General features: G+C 55.4%; 1 protein-coding gene across 5 annotated transcripts in view; it reads left to right on the top strand.

The window, feature by feature from the left end:
* Positions 1 to 13,370, top strand: part of LOC101414677 (uncharacterized) — a 79,930-nt gene that overhangs the window by 48,947 nt on the left and 17,613 nt on the right. For all 5 annotated transcript variants that reach the window (XM_058286927.2, XM_058286928.2, XM_058286925.1 and 2 more), the window contains one exon: positions 9,948 to 11,510. The gene's annotated coding sequence lies outside the window, so the exon portion shown is untranslated. The remainder of the gene's footprint in view (positions 1 to 9,947; positions 11,511 to 13,370) is intronic.

Here is a 13,370-nt window from a genome sequence, read left to right on the forward strand (position 1 = left end):
ATGGAATGAGTTAGTGTTCCCTCTTCTTCAGTTTTTTGGAAGCGATTGAGCAGGATTGGTGTTAATTCCTTGAACTATTTGGTAAAATTCACCAGTAAAGCTCTCTGGTCCTGGACTTTTCTTTGTTGAAAAGGTTTTTGATTACTGTATCAATCTCTTTTTTCGTTATTGGTCTGTTGAGCTCTTCTGTTTCTTCTTGACTTAGCATAGGTAGTCTACATGTTTTTAGGAATGTGTCCATTTCATCTATGTCATGTAATTTGTTTGGGTACAGTTGTTTATAATATACTTTTTTTTTTTTTAAAGATGTATTTAATGATTTATTTTCCCTATTCCCCTCCTCCCACCCTGCTGTTTTTGCTATCTGTGTTGTCTTCTCTTCTCATTTTCTGTCCTCTAGGATTCACCAGGATTTGATCCTGGAGATTTCTGATATGGAGAGAGGTTCCCTGTCCGCTGTTCCACCTCAGGTCCTGGTATCTGCTGTGCTCCACCTTGACTCTCCCCTTGTCTCTCTTTGATGCGTCTTCATCTTGGTGCGTGACTCACTTGCGCATGGCACTGGCTCACCACACGGCTACTCATGCGGCACTGACTCACCACGTGGCACTCGTGTGGGTACTGGCTTGGCCCATGGGCATGCTTTCTCTTCTTTTTTGCCAGGAGGCCCCAGGAATTGAACCCAGGTCCTCCCGTATGGTAGGTGGAAGCTCTATCACTTGAATCACATCTACTTCCCTATAATATTCTCTTAAAATTCTTTTTATTTCTGTGATATAATGTAATGTGTAGTAATGTGCCCCATTATATTTCTGATTTTAGTGATTGCATTCTCTCTCTTTCATACTTTTGTCATTCTGCCTAAAGGTTTGTTACTTTTATTGATCTATTCAAAGAACCAATTTTTGGTTTCATTGATTTTCTCTTGTTTTTTATTCTCTATTTCATTTATTGCTGCTGTAATCTTTGTTATTTCCTTCCTTCTGCTCACTTTAGGTTTAGTTAACTCTCCTTTTTCTAATTTTTCCAGGTGTGAGTTTAGGTCCTGATTTGAGATCTTTCTTCTTTTGTAAGCATTTAGAGCTATAAATCTCCCTCTAAGCACTGCCTTTGCTGCATCCCAAAACTTGTGGTATGTGTGTTTTCCCTTCCTCCCTCCCTCCTTCCTCCCTCCCTTCTTCCCTCCCTCCTTCCTCCCTCCCTCCCTTCTTCCTCCCTCCCTCCCTACCTCCTCCTTCCCTCCCTACCTCCTCCCTCCCTCCTCCCTCCCTCTCTCCCTTTTTTTCTTTCTTTTCTTTCTTTCTCTCGGAGGTACCATGGATTGAACCTGGGACCTTGTACATCTGAAGCAGTTGCTCACCCTACTCTTTGTATGTTTTCTTTTTCATTCATCTCAAGATATTTCCTAATTTCCCTTGTGATTTCTTCTTTGGCCCATTGACTTTTTAAGGGTATATTGTTTAGATGGAGTGTAGTTAATAGTACAATTACAAAAATTTTCTTTCATGAATTATAACAGATATACCACACTAATGCAAGGTGTTAATAGAGTGGTATACAGGGTATTTCATGCATGACATTTCTGTAAACCTACAACTTCTCTAATTTTTAAAAAATATTTTATTTATTTCTCCCCACCCTCTCACTGTTTACATGTGCTGTGTCTGTTTGTTGTGTGCTGGTCTTTTTTTAGGAAGCAACAGGAACCAAACTCACGACCTCCCATGTGGTGGGGAGGTACCCAGTCACCTGTGTCATCTTCACTCCCTGCTTCGCTGCCTCTCTCAGTGTGCTTCCTCCCTGTATCTCTTGGTTGTGTCACTTCACTGCGTCATCTTGCTGCGCCAGCCTGCTGCACCAGCCTGTCTTCTTTAGGAGGCATCGGGAACCAAACCCAGACCTCCCGTGTGGTAGGCAGGAGCGCAGTCATCTGAGCTACATCTGCTTCCCCAACTTCTCTAATTTAAAGAAAGAAAAAAAATAGAGGTGATAGGGATGATGGCAGTTGCTTCCAAAGCTGTGCTCTCCTTGGGCTACTATAGCTTCACTGCTGGCTTCTGTTTCTTGTACAAACAAAAGGCATTAAGGATAGGGATTGTTTACAAGATGGCACTTCCTTAATTACAACTCAGGAAATATGCTTTGAATATTTGTTATAATTGATGATGACACATTTCTGTAATTGTACTATTAATTAAAATCCATAGTTTAACTTCGGGTTCACTGTGTAGAATAGTTCCTTGGACTTTAAAAAAAAATTTATTGTTACCATATATATAATTCAACACTTCCCCTTTTAATCATATTCAGATACATATTTCAATACTCTCAATTGCATTAACACTGTTGTGCTGCCGTCACCCACCTTTCATTACCAGAAAACATTTCCATCATTCCAAATAGGAGCCTGTACATTTGAAGCTTTAATTTCCCTTTCCCTATCCCCACCCCTTCCCCTGGTAACCTGTATTCTAGGTTCTGACTCTTTGAGTTTGCTTTTCCTAATTGTTTCAAATTAGTGAGATTATACAATACTTGTCCTTTTATGTCTGGCTTAATTCACTTAACAGGAAGTCTTCAAAGTTCGTGTCGCATTTATCAGGACTTCATTCCTTTTTATAGCTGAATAATATTCCGTTGTACATATATACCACATTTTATTTATCCATTCATTGGTTGATGGACTCTTGGGTTACTTCCATCTTTTGTCAATTGTGAGTAATGCCACTGTGAACATTGGTGTGCGGATATCTATTTCAGTCCCTGCTTTCAGTTCTTTTGGGTATATCCCTAGTAGTGGGATTGCTGGGTCATATGGTAGTTCTCTGCTTAGCTTTCTGAGGAACAACCAAGCTGTCTTCCACTGCGGCTGCACCATTTTATCTTGCCACCAGCAATGAATGAGTGTTTCTCTCCAGCGCTTATTTTTTGTTTTGTTTTGGTTTTTGCAACTATTCTAATGGGTATGAACGTTTTCATCTTTATGTTATTAATAGAAGCTTTCCTATGAGATCTTTAAATCATTCGTTGTCTGTGCATGATGAAAAATAGGGACTGACAGCAGATTGGGAGCTCTGAATAGGTGTCAGGGGCTTGTCAGCACTGTAAAGGGGCTCTAGGTGGGCTGTGAGTTGTACACCCTGGTGCTAGTATCTCTTGATCTTTCCTCTTGTCCTGGTCAAATTGCTTAGAGAGCACTCTGCCTCCTGCCTGGAGTGGGGAGGTCTGGCTGCCAGTATCTAATGGAGAAAAAAGGCTCGGCATCTTAGCGTTTAGCTTGTCCACGATCACTGAAACCCCCTGTTTGTCATCTAGCAATCACATTTTCCATTGGGCCATGTACCTCCATTCCAGACACCTTTTTTTCCATTTTATTGATACATTTTAATAAAGCATACAATTCATCCAAAGTATACAATCAGTGGTATTTGGTATAATCACTTGGCTGTATATTCATCACTCCAGTCATTATTAGAGCGTTTTCATTATTTCAAAAATAATAACAAGAAAACTCTTCATCTCTCTCTGCTTCCGCTGCTGTATTCCGGGGAATAAACCTCTAGGTTTCTGCAGAAGTGTGAGGTGCAGTCTCTCAGCACCACGGATTGGGGGTGGAGGAGCCTAGAGATTCAGCTCGTCTCACGCAGCTCCACCCCAGTGCCCTCAGGTGCCCTTCCAGAGGTACCTGGCGCTGTCAGTTCCTAAACTTTGGAAGGATGTTGTGGTGAAAGTTGGGTTGGTTCTCAGCTTTCCCCACTGCTGGCTTGTAATTGAGCTTTCTCAGATTTGCCTGCTAGTAATCAGTCTTATTTCCAATTCTTAAAATTCTGTTGCCTCTGTCTTTCCTTCTTTTCCCCATGTGTGTGTTTGTCTATTAATTATAACAACATACAAATCATGTTGGCCCGGGTCTGGTGGCTGACATTCCAGGCGTGTTTCTTTAGCCCCAGGGCTGCCGCAGGCCTGCGCAGGGCGGCGTGGGGGCGGGGGTCCGCGGCCTCGGGCTGGACGCTGCTCACTCCCAGGCCGGGCGCCTCACCACCAGCTTCCTGCTTGGTCTGCTGAGGCTGGACGGCGGGAGGGGCCCTCTCCCCCCCCAACCCTCCGCTCCTCCCCGCGGGCCCGTCGGGGCCCTGCCGGCCACTGCCCCAGGTGGACCTGAGGCCGAGCCTGCCCCGCCTTGGCGGCCACCACCTGTGGCGCTGCGGAATATTCCAGAAGCCCCCTCCCTGGTCTCCCTGCCTGCACTCCCGTCCTCCGGAGAACCCCTCTCTTCACTCAGCCAGAGGGACCCTTTAAAGCTCTGGGTCAGCCCATGCCACTCCCCTGCGGGACCTTCCAAACCAGGGGCTCTTAACCCGGGGTTCACGGAAGGATTTCAGGGGGTCCCTGAGCTTGAACTGAAATTTCAAAAAAAGCACGTTATTCTTGTGGGGACATGCTAGTGCGGTGTGATAAATATTGTGTTTTTTTTAAGATTTATTTTTTATTTATTTCTCTCCCCAGCGCCCCCACCCAGTTGTCTGCTCTCTGTGTCCATTTGCTGCGTGTTCTTCTGTGACTGCTTCTATCCTTATCAGTAGGCCTGGGAATCTGTGTTTTGTTTTGTTTTTTTAAAAATTTATTTATTATTTCTCTCCCCTTCTCCCCCCACCCCAGTTGTCTGTTCTCTGTGTCTGTTTGCTGTGTCTTCCTCTTTGTCCTCTTCTGTTGTTGTCAGCTGCACGGGAATGTGTGTTTCTTTTTGTTGCGTCATCTTGCTGCGTCAGCTCTCCGTGTGTGCGGTGCCATTCCTGGGCAGGCTGCACTTTCTTTTCTGCTGGGCGGCTCTCCTTACGGGGCGCACTCCTTGCGCGTGGGGCTCCCCTACACAGGGGCACCCCTGCGTGGCAGGGCACTCCTTGCGCGCATCAGCACTGCGCATGGGCCAGCTCCACATGGGTCGAGGAGGCCTGGGGTTTGAACCGCTGACCTCCCATGTGGTAGGCGGACACCCTAACCACTGGGCCAAGTCCGCTTCCCTGTGATATATTTTTAAAATAATGCACAGTATAGTGTGGACTTAGAAGGGGGTCTGTGGTTTTCACGTGCTGGCGAAGGGGACCGTGAAACAAAAAAGGTTAAGAGCCCCTGTTCTCAAGGACCCCCATCGCTCTGAGAATAAACCCTAAAGACCTCCCTTGACCCTCAAGGCCCTTACTGTCTGGCCCCTGACCTCTTTCGCCCCTTCCTCCTCACTCACTCTTCCAGCCGCACTGGTCTCTTCCGTGTTCCTGAAACAGCACGAGCCCATGCTGCCTCGGGGCCTTTGCACTAGCCGTTCCCTCTGCCTGGAATATTCCCCCTCCCACCCCCACCTCCCCGCAGATGTCTGCAAAGCCCCTTCCCGCACGTCCTTCAGATGTCTTCTCAAGGGTCACCCCAGTGTGAAGCCTTTCCTGACCCCACCTGTTTGAAATGACATGCCCCCATATTCCACACCCCCTGCCCTGCTTTACTTCCCCCTATAGTGTTCTTTGCTGTCTGATGCTTCATAGTTTTGCTTCTTTGTCCACAGGGACAGGGGTTTTTGGTCTGTTTTGTTCTGTTGTGTGTCCCATGCCCAGCACAGCACCTGGCACATAGTAGGCTCTCCAGGAATGTCTGTTGAGTGACCACATGAACAGTTCTGAGTTGTTGGCAGATAAGGACACTGAGGCCCCATGGGGTGTATGACAGCCCAAGGCCCTACAGCGGGCCTGAGATGGAGTCAGAAGAGGCGTGTAGGGCCATCGGCTCCTGGAGCTGGCACCCTGAAAACGGAGAGGATGACAAGGACGGGAGCCAGGCCCTGACCACGGGATCCCGGCGCCTCTCCCGGGCTGGCAGCCCCCTGGCCGGGCAGTTCTCTGGCCTCACGGGCTGCCCGCCTGCTGGGGCATTCCGGCTCCCACTCAGGCCCCACCTTCTATTTTCAGCCTCCTAGTCCTGAGGACTGCATGTTCCTGGCAGGCGGCGTGGGGCAGGGGCTGAGCTGGGCGTGGCTGTCACTCTGTCTGAGGCTTTGTGGTGGCGGGAGCTGGAGCTGGGGCAGCCAGGGAACCCGAGGGCCAGATTCCCGGCGCCTTCCCCTGCTGGCTGCCGAGGCCCCTGGCCCAGCCCCGCTCTGTGCCTGACTGTCCCCTACCTGAGATCTGGGTTTGGTTCCCGGCGCCTCCTAAAAACAAAATAACAGACAAGCAAACGAAAAAGTCACCTCAGGGGAACTGAGGTGGCTCAGTGGTTGAGCACTGGCTTCCCACATACAGGGTCCTGGGTTCAACCCCACCCCCGGTACCTAAAAAAAAAAAGACGGAATAGCATAGGCCTGAGCTTATACCCCGCCCACGGAACCACCCTGGAGTCTGGATTGGGTCCTGGCTTTCACGGGCCTCAGTTTCCCCTCGCCCAGGGAGGAGGCTCTCAAGGTTCTCCAGGGCTCCTTGGGCCAGGCCCTGCCTCATCTCAGCTGGTCTCCCCAGCACCCCCGGTCCCAGATGGGGACACTGAGTCCCAGAGAGGGAGAGTCTGACGTCACACAGCTGGTGTCCCCGAGCCAGGATTCTAACTGGGCCAATCCTGACCCCCGGAGAAGTGGTGGTGACCAGCCCGGGGCTGGAGGGAGCGAGGGAGGGACTGGAGAGGCCACCGCCTCTGCTCCCATCTCGCTCTGCTGCTCTCTGCCTCGTCTGTCCCCCTGTGTCCCTCTGTCTCTCTTTCTCATCTTCTTGTCTGTCTGACCATTTCCCTGACTTGGGGTCCGGGCTGGGGTGTGGGACCTCTGGGCTTGAGCTGAGGTCTGGAGTGGGACCTGCAGCTGGCCCAGTGTGGGTCAGGGCCCCCGGGCAGTTGGGAGAACCCCAGGCCTGCTCTCGGAAGCCCCGGGTTCGAATCCGAGCTTTGCCGCCCCCCAGCCCCGTGGCTTTGGGCCCTTGGCCTCAGGTCCTGTAAAATGAGACCGTTTTATGAGTAGGATTTGAGAGGGGAATGGCACGAGGCCAGTGCCTGCGCGAAGCCCTGACGGCCACAGGAAGTGCCCCATAAGGAACTAATTGTAGCAGGGGGAGGAAGTGAGACTGGGACTCAGAATCCCGCCATTGGAATCATTTCATTTGCTCATTCATCAACCATTATTGAGCACCTGCTGTTTGCCAGGTATGCTGCTTTGCATTCACTAATCTGGGGATCAGCAAACCACAGCCCATGGGCCAAATCTAGCCCGCCGCTTGCTTTTCTGCTTTTGCAAAAGTTGTTTGGTTTTGTTTAAGCTTTATTTATTTTTCATTTATTTCTTGCCCCTTCTCCACCCCCCTTCCCCCCAGATGTCTGCTCTCTGTGTGCATTCGCTGTGTGTTCTTCTGTGACCACTTCTATTCTTATCAGCAGCACCGGGAATCTGTGTCTCTTTTTGTTGCATCATCTTGTGTCAGCTCTCGGTGTGGGCGGTGCCATTCCTGGGCAGGCTGCACTTTCTTTCTCGCTGGGCGTCTCTCCTTAGGGGGCGCACTCCTTGCGCGTGGGGCTCCCCTATGTGGGGACACCCGTGCATGGCAGGGCACTCCTTGCGCGCATCAGCACTGCGCATGGGCCAGCTCCACACGGGTCAAGTGGTCCGGGGTTTGAACTGTGGACCTCCCATGTGGTAGGCGGACGCTCTATCCATTGTGCCAAGTCCAATTCCCCAGCAAATAATGTTTCATTGGCATCTTGCATGCGCCTTGGTTTAGGCACCGTCTAGGGCTGCTTCCGTGCTGCAGGGGCAGAGGTGAGTTGCTGGGACTGAAATGGTTTCCTCCCTGGGAGGAAGGAGGCGTCAGCCCCGGTTTTTATGGATTAGGATGTGAGGTCTTAGCCCGGGGACTGTCACAAGGTGGGGCTCCATATAGGCGCACCCCCCCCACCCCCCACCCCCCCATCCCCCCCCACCCCCTCATGTACACTCCGCCCTCCTCCTGCACAGAGAGCCGAGTGAGCAATTGAACCCCAGGGTGGGAAGACTCCTATGGGAGGGCCAGGGAGGTCCTGAATTTGAATTCCACCCCTCCCTTGCTGGTGACATTGGAAGTGGGGTCCAGCACTTAATAGGTGCTCACTAAGTAGCTGCTGAACAAACAGTGAAAGGCCACACCCCTGCTGTGGGCCTTTCTTTCCGACTCTGTCTAAGTTGTGAGGGAGATGTTTCACCAAGGGCTGCCCTCCGGCCTTCCAGCGTGGAGGGGGGCGTGGACGGGGCTGAGCAGGAGGCAGCAGCGGGAGAGGCCTCTGGGCTCGGGGTGGCTTCCTAAAGTCCATGTGAGCAGGCTGGGGTGGGCTGGAGTGGGTGGGGGGTGGCTCCGAGCCTGCCCCCAAGTCTCCGTCTCTCCTGGCCATGCCTGAAGTCTGGAGGAGCCCGGCTGCTTGAGGCCTCTTCCTGGTTTTGACACCCAAATTTCCCTCCCAGCTCTCCTCCCAGTCTCCTTTCCCGCTGGCCTTGGGGAGCTGCGGGCGTGCCCCCAGTTCTTTCTCAGGGGTCCCAGAATCGCCAAGAGACAATCCTTCTGGCTCCCTGGAGGAGGAGGCATCCGGGGGCTCCAGAACCTCTGGCTCTGGTTCCAGGCCTCTGGCCTAGTGGTCAGGGCAGCCCCAGGGCTGCTGAGAGCAGAGGCACCTTCACCCCGATGGCCTGGCCCTGCCAGCTGGACCGCCACCAGAGCAGGGTCCCCAGGTTGACATTGTCCCTGCGGGGGGGCCCTCCCCTAACCCACAGGGACCTGGTGGCTCCTCCCCCCTCTCCCCCAGCCCGCCCCCCAGCTCCCTGGCCCTCGGCTCCTCCCGCTGTCCCCCTCACAGCACCCTCCCTCGAGGCACAGGTGTGTCACCCTCAGGGCCTCTGCAGGTGCCAGCAGCTCTGCCTGGACCATCTACCATCTGTCGCCAGGTGGTCCCCTCGGAGCGGCCTTCTCTGACTTCCCCTCCCCCTGGAGTGCCCCCCTCTATGCCCCGCATCCTGCCTCAGTTTTCCTTCAAGGGTTGGAAGATATGGTGCAGGGAGGGCGTTGCCCAGAGCAGGAAACTGGGCCAAGGCCTGGGGGCGGGAAGGGCCAGAAACCCCGTGGCTGGGGGAGGTGCGGGAGGTGGCTGTGGGGACGGGTGGAGCAGGGGGTGGGTGAAAAGCAGCCAAGGAGGAAGAGCCCTGGGCTAGGAGTCAGCAGCCCTCCCTGCTCTCAGGACCCAAGAATCCTTACCTGCTTGCTGGAGCCCACCGAAGTGGGGAAACTGAGGTTGCACAACTGCTTCTAGGCCTAGGTTCAAAAGGTCGCCCGGGGACAGGGGTCAGACGCGGCCGCGTGCGGTCACTCACGCCTAGGCCAAGGAAGGCTCCGGATTCCTGCCCCCGCCCCCAGTGACCCCCAGACCCAGGAGGACCCGGGAGGCCAGGGTGAGGGCAGGGCTGAGGCCGGCGCCGGCTCCCTGCCGGGCTCTCGTTGTGCAATACCACATCCATGGTGTGACAGGGCGGGTGACACAGGCTCTCCGGGAGCCACCCAGCGTCCTGCGGCCTGGTCGCACACGGGGCTCCCGGCAGCCTGGACAAGCTTCACGCGGCCTGACGTGCTCCCTGCGCTGCCGTTCCCTGTCGGGGGGTCTTCGGGCAGGTGGCTTCCCCTCGCTGAGCCTGCAGCTCCTCTTCTGCAGCAGCTTGTTGGGAGGCTGGCTCCGCCCCAGCCCCACTGGCCGCCCAGCCCGCTCCCGCCCCAGGGCCTTTGCACTCTCTGTTCCCTCTGCCAGGAGCCCCTTTGCTGGAGATGCTTTGCTTCAGGCCGCTGCTCAGCGGCACAGCTCAGTGGGGCCTCCTCGGACCCTGGCGCGCCCTTCCTTGCTTGGTCTCCGCAGCTCTTACCACTGCCTGACACATCATGACTTTTGCTTATCTGTCCACCTCTCTCCAGGCTGGGATCTCCTGGATGTCTTGGTCACCACTTTGTCCCCACTGCCCAACACAATGCCTGGCACAAGAAGGACCTCAATTAAGATTTGGAGAATGAACGAAAGAAGTGTCCAGCACCGTGCTCCACCCACAGCAAGCCCTGGAGGCCCAGCGCGGCGGGATGGTGGTATTTCTAGCACTGCCTTAAATCTGACCCTCTCCGGCTGGATGTCCCTACTTTTCCTGCCCGGCCCAGCTCCCTGCACCGTCTCACGCTGGCTCAGGGCGACCTCTTGGGGGAACGCAGGCCTACAGGGTCCCTACCACGGGCTCTACCTCCAGCTCCTCTCCTGGGGGCAGAGGCTTCTGGAAAGTGGACAGAGCAGGGCTTCGAAGCTCTGTTGGGTTAGACCCCCTGAGCTCCAGGGCCTGCCTTAGTCGTTGCCTGGCATGACTCCAACGCTGCATAAATGGAGAGAGTGACCCAGAGAGGGGCCGCCGTGTTTGAAGTCCAACCCCTGGGCCTCCTGGCTCTCTAGACCTCTGGCTCCTGTGTTGTCCCAGGATCAGGGCTGGGCCCTGGGGCCGATTCCCGGATGGCAAGACTGAGTCCTGTTACAGGTTTTGGGGCCAGGGGGCAATCCCAGGCCTCCCACTTCCTGGCCTTGTGACCTGAGACCTGTCCCTTGGGCTGCTCTGACCCTCAGTTTCCTCCTCTTCTGTAGAATGGCATTCCAACGGCACCCGCCTTTTGGGGGTTTTCATGAGGACAAGAGCAGCGGTCTAGCAGCATGGAGGGTCTCAGGGCCTCCCTCTGGGGCCCGGGTCTTCGGGCTCCCGAAACCCCGGGGTCTCAGCGCTCCCAGATTGGCACCGCTGCCTCGTCCCCAAGAGCAGTTTCCACAGTCGGTCCCGGGCGGCAGCAGCGGCTGCTTGCCTTTTCCCTGCTCCGCTCCTCATCCTGGCCTCACTTCTCCAGAACCAGCTTGTTTTTGTTTTCTGTTTTGACGGCTCCATAAGTGAGTCATGGGCCTGATCTGATTTAATTTCATCATTACTCACGAGACCACAAAACCGAAACAGGACGGGGCCTTCCAAGTGGCCCACTGCCAGGCCTCCCAGGCGCCGCCCTGGGCTCGGGGCCTCGGGCCAGGCTCCGCGGCTCCTGGAGGTGTGCGGTGGGGCCAGTGGAGCTTCTGGGGGGATGTGCTCAGGGCCCTCCCCTGGGCCGTTGCTCTGGGTCTGCGCGGACTTGCTGTGTGACCTTGGACAAATTGCTGAAGCTCTCTGGATTTCTGATCCCTGCCACTGTCACCTGACTCCCATCCGGAATCTCAGGGAGGACCCAAATGGACTAAGGATTCAGGGCAGGCTTTTGAAGCCCGTGACATCCAAGCCGAGCCCGAAGGGCACACGTGGAAGAGCCAAAGAGGTGGGGGTGGGCGAGGGGGACGCAGTTCCGGCGCGGCGGCACCCGGTGCCAGGCCCAGGGATGAGGAGAGCATCTCGCTGGAGAGGCGAGAGTGGTTCGGGCTGGCCACATAGCCAGGGCCCAGGAAGCTTCATTCTGAGAGCGGCAGGGACAGTAAGTGTCACTCAGGCTGCTGTGGGAAGCTGGAGGTCAGGGCGAGGGAGTATCACTGCAGAGAGGCCAGGGAGGCGGCGGCGGTGGGCACTGGGCGAGATGTGATGGGAAGGATGCCGTGCAGTGGGGGGGGGTGGATAAGAGGCAGAGGCAAGGGGGGGCAGGGACGTTGAGGAGGATGGCTGCCAGGCCCGGGTGGCCAGGTGGGCTGCACGGGGGCTGTTAAGGATGAAACTCAGGCTTCTGGCTTTGGTCATGAGGTTTATGGGGAAATTGGGGCAGAGGAGCAGTTTGTGGGGGGCTGGGGTAAGCGGCGGAGTGGGATCCTGGGGGCCATCCAGGGGGAGGTGTCTGGGAAGCTCGTGGACCTGAGGTTGAGAAGATGAAGTGCCAGGGCTGAGCTAACAAAGTGGGTGGGCTAGGGGGACCCTGGGAAGGCGGAGATGCCCAGGGAGTGAGTGGAATATTCATTCAACAAACACTGCAGTCGCGCCTGAGATGGCTCTTACCTCTTTAGGTCTGAGTCCCCAGCGTGTGGCCTAGAGCCCAGATAAATGGACCAGAAGGGAGCTGGGGGGGGGGGGGGCGGGAGACCCGGCAGCCTTGAGGATGGGCTGGGTTCTAGCCGGAGAGAGGGGCCGAGGCCCGAGGTCCAGCTGCCCTGGGGGCTTGTGGGGCCGGAGCATTTCCCGCACTGAGCGCAGGTTTGCTCATCTCAAGCAGGGTCCGGAGGCGACCGGGTGAAGATTCAAAGTGGCGTTTATGGAAGCCCGTGGCCTGGGGCCTGGGGTGATGGGAAAGGGTGAGAACGGGCTGCTGAGGGCGGGGCTTTGGGGGTGACCCGGGGCGCCGAGGGGTCACCCACTTGTGACGCTGCAGGAACCTGGGAGGGGAGAGGAGAATTTGGACCTGCCTAGAAATGCTTGCTCTGCTGTGTCCTTGCAGGAGGGAAGATCCCCAGAGGCAGTGGGAGGGCGGGGGAGGGCCGGGAAGGGCTCAGCCCCGGGCGGGGGAGGGGGCACCCACCCGCTAGAACCTTCCCCACAGGCCCCGCTGCTGGGTCCTGCCCCCGTCCCGTCCAGCAGATCCTGACTTGGGACCTGGCTGGGCTGTCCTCAACAGAGGCTGGGAATTGGCTGAACCTGGCGCTCTGGCGGGTTTTGTTCAGCCCGCAACAAGTTTTGAAACGAATGGAGCCAATATTTAAAAATCTGAAGACATTACATAGACATCTGTGTTCCCCGTTCCCCTTGAAACCCCAGAAGATCTTGCTGTGCTGGGCCCCCATTCCCCAGGGGCCTCACTCAGCTAGAGCTGAGGAGCAGCTGCTGTTCAGGCAGGGCAGGTGCCCCAGTCCCCACCACTCCCTCCTGTTTCTCTGAACCTGAGCCCGAGGAATAAGAACTATGTATCTTCTTGCCCGGCCAACTTCACTCTTTTAAAATTCCTGCCTGGCTCCCGGGGTGGGGGTGGGGCTGCCTGTTCCACCCTGAGCCCCAGCCTGTCTCTTTCCTCCCGGACTACCAAGACCTGGAGGCTGATTCCTGCCCTGGGCCTACCCCTTCCCTGCCACCTCTGCTCAGTGTGGGCTCCTCAGGGTCACTGCTGGCCTCCCCCCACCCCGCAGGCCCAGCACCATGCCCCGGGGGTGGGGGATGGCCCGAGGGAGACAGCCGGGCATCTGCTCCCAGATGGGGCAGCTGGGCGGAGAGGCCCGCTAGTCTAGAAATCACACAAATGGCTTTCGTGGGCTGCAAACACACTGACTGCAGAGAAGAAAGGAGGAGAGAGAGAGAAACAGATGCTCTGGCAGGAAGTACCCCAGAAAGGCAAAAAGACCCGCATTCACACCCTTTGTTG

The sequence above is a fragment of the Dasypus novemcinctus genome, chromosome 24 (assembly GCF_030445035.2).
Source record: "Dasypus novemcinctus isolate mDasNov1 chromosome 24, mDasNov1.1.hap2, whole genome shotgun sequence".
Taxonomy (NCBI): domain Eukaryota; kingdom Metazoa; phylum Chordata; class Mammalia; order Cingulata; family Dasypodidae; genus Dasypus; species Dasypus novemcinctus.